This window comes from Vulpes vulpes, chromosome 12 (assembly GCF_048418805.1).
Source record: "Vulpes vulpes isolate BD-2025 chromosome 12, VulVul3, whole genome shotgun sequence".
NCBI classification, from domain to species: domain Eukaryota; kingdom Metazoa; phylum Chordata; class Mammalia; order Carnivora; family Canidae; genus Vulpes; species Vulpes vulpes.
This window is the reverse complement of record NC_132791.1, coordinates 183,887,993-183,891,516: the sequence shown is the minus strand read 5'-3', so window position 1 is coordinate 183,891,516 and position 3,524 is coordinate 183,887,993.

The window sequence follows — 3,524 nt, the reverse complement described above, 5'->3', positions numbered from 1 at the left end:
CGGCCGCCGAGCTGCCGGAGCGTGGGCGGCGGTCAGGCGGCCGCCGGGGCAGCCATGCGCAGACAGGCGGCGGCGGCGGCGGCGGCGGCGGCGGGAGCCGCCCGGCCCGGGGCGCGCGCGGCCCCTGCTGGCCAAGGGGCGCCGGCGCACCCGAACTGGGGTCCCCGTCCCGCCGCGCGCCCGCCGAGCGCCGTCGGGGGCCGGGCGGCCGAACGCGAGGCCGGTGGCCGCAGTGCCCCGCCCCCACGTTCTGTCACCGAAGCCTACCTAACCCTTGTACAGACAAGGAACCTGAAGTCTGCAAAGCTCAAGAAACCTGCCCGAGGACCCCTACTAAGGATGGCACCTCAGTACTTACATCTTACTCACGGCGCCTACATAAACTGTTGTAGCATGAACTTTGCCTCATGCTCACCAAGCCCCGCGTGGAGAGAGGACCTTAAGCGAGACCCTTAAATCCTTATATTCCCCTTTCCACCTCCTTTCCTCGACCCTACCAAAACCACAAAGCAGTGCCTTGCCGCCGTAAACAAAACACTCGAGTTTGTTCGTGGGTTTGCAAAAACGGCGTTTCCAGGTAGCCAGCATTTCACACCAGAAATAGGCTTTCATTTCCTTTCTAGCGGGCAGCAGGGATGGGGGTGCGGGGCTGGAGGAAAGAAAATGAAAGAATAAAGGTCAAGGAGAGACAATCATAAAGTAATGGGGGAGGGGGACATTTCACCTTCTAGCATAACTAGGTGTGGCCTCTGAGGGCTCTTGCTACCCTCTGTGGAAAACAGCTCACTGTACAAGGCATTTCTAAATATCACAAGGAAGTGGGATATGGCAGAAAAGTAACCACCTACATGAGCTTAGTAGAATTCTGATCCAGCTCTGCCAAAAATGTTGGCAGCAAGAGTTACAGGATCCAGCAAATGGGCATAGCATCTGCCAACCTGAAAGTAAGGTTCAAACAAGATGATGAGAGTGAAAACCCATTAAGGGTTACATCCTTGGAAATCTGGCAAGTGTTAAATTGTAAAAGGGCAAGCAGTATCTAAATTTTCACAGGACAGAAGATGGGAGTTTGCAACTATAGGTCAGTGAACTTCATCAGCCCTAGGTAGAACACTCCAATGTGACCAGTTGGAAAAGGAAAAGATAGGACCAGATTTACAGTCTTTTTTTTGCAGGAATACCAGGCAAGAGGATGCTGCAGACGTAGCAAATGCAGTTTTCAACAGAGCATCTGGCAATTCACATCATAGACAAGAAAGTGAAAATTTTAAGTTGAGTGATAACATTGAGGCAGGTTAAACACCAAGCCCAGAGGGGGCTGATGAGCAGGAACAACCAGAGACTGCTAGGAACCTGACCCAACCGACTCAAGTTGCCATCAGTGACTTGGATGAGAATGCAGCAGCACACTTAAGCTGTGGATGACCTGAAGCAGGAAAGGATGCCTAATATACTGGATGACAAACTGGGTACAGATTATATCTAGCAAGATGAAATTTAACAGACTACTAAAGTAGTGGGGTTAAAAATAAATGCCTAAGAACAAAACAGAAATCAGTTAAAACTATGATCTGTAAATTTTAACTTTTGACTACAGTCTGAGAGATGGTCATGTAGAATAACCAGAAGTATCTTCGGTGAAGTCCATGAAACCTCATTGGGCCCTGCAAAGCTGATTCCTTACTCTTGCAGTCAAGCCACATTACTTTCTGGACACAGTTTATAAAGACAAAGAAGTGTCCAGTGGTCAGTGAGTAAGCTCATAGGAGAGGAAACTGTTCTGCTGAGGTAAATGGGGCTTATCAGCATGAAAGATAAAGAATGCAGAGGGAAAAGAAGTGATGGATACCTATTCTTTACCTTTCTCAAGGACTAGTATGCAGAAAAGAAATTCAACTTCTGTGGTTCTCCAAAAGGTACTTGAGGAAGGCACATTTCATTAAGTATAAAGAAGAAATGACCATCAATTATCATCCTTAGTAAATTCCATGTTTCTGAGGATTTACATAAAATTAAAGAGCCACCAATGTCCAGGTTGTTGTACAGCAATTCATGCCTCTTGCAACAAACTATAACTGATATCAGTTCCAACTCCAAAGGTCTGTTATTATTAAAATAATTTTTTATTCCCTGTTGATTTGGCCAGGTCTGAATTCCTAAAGTCAAACAGTTCAAATATATGTCATCATTCCTTGGCTTTCCTTTTGATATGCCTTCATTTATTTTATTACCAAATATTTCTGTTTGAAGGAAAAAGGAGCAGCTCATGTTAACTAAAAGTTAGTCAAGGATTAGGATAAAATTCCAACGGTTCAGAAGGCAATATAGTATTGGTTATTTCCTTTTCTTAATTCTTATTTTTTTATAGGTGGGGAAGGGCAGAGGGAAAGAGAGAATCTTAAGCAGGTCCACACCCAGCATGGAGCCCAGACACAGAATTCAATCTCACAACCCTGAGATCATGACCTGAGCTGAAACCAAGAGTTGGACACTCAACCAACTGAGCCACCCAGGCACCCCAATATTGCTTATTTTAAATATAGCCTCAGTAACTGAAACAAATCAGTGTCTAAGCTATAGAATGTCATATTTTTGAGGATGCTTCATTTAAGCAGTGTTTGGTTTTTCTGTTACATACATCTCTTCCAATCAATAAAAGAACTATTATCTGGGACCCAACTGAAGTGGAAAAAATATGTTTAAGTTGTATCTGAACAATTTAGGAAACATCTTGGTTATCTAAACCAATACAGCTGAAACAACAGACAATATATTTTCTCCTTTGACCTAAAATAATTTTCATAAATCCTGAGAAGTACAAATCAAAATAACCCACCAAACTATTTAAATAATCCCCATAGTGCTTAGGAAATACTGATAATGGACTAAATTCATTCATACTTTAAACACTATAAGGAATTTTCCTAAATGAAAATTAATCTTTTGTTTAAAAGGACATTTTGGATTTAAATAGAAAATTTTCTGCATATTGGCTCTCTCTGGAACTTTCACTGTGGATCAGAAAACTAAAAAATAAATAAAAATTCTGAGTTTATTAAAGTAGAAATAGTTATGATGTGAAAAGGTAAAAGAATACAAACTTATAGGGAAATACATTTTGGGACTGAAGAAATAGTATTTCTATCATTAAGTCAGAGACCTACAATGACATGAAGCAGTGAGCCAATGGGTATATACCCAAATAGCTATAAGCACAGGTGAGCTTTGAGGCCCTGATACTTAATCACTTTGCCACAGAAACAGCATTTTAAGTATAATACAGGCTGCAATAGCATCCTTTAGGGATCATGATAGGAATATAAAAAGAATAAGAAAAATAGGAAATTGAGGTCAAATAATTTGGTTTTCCACTAGAGGAAAACTAACTTAAAAACAAGCAATTTAAAAAAATGTTCCAAGCTTTTAAAAAGCAAAAGCAGGGATCCCTGGGTGGCGCAGCGGTTTGGCGCCTGCCTTTGGCCCAGGGCGCGATCCTGGAGACCCGGGATCGAATCCCACATCGG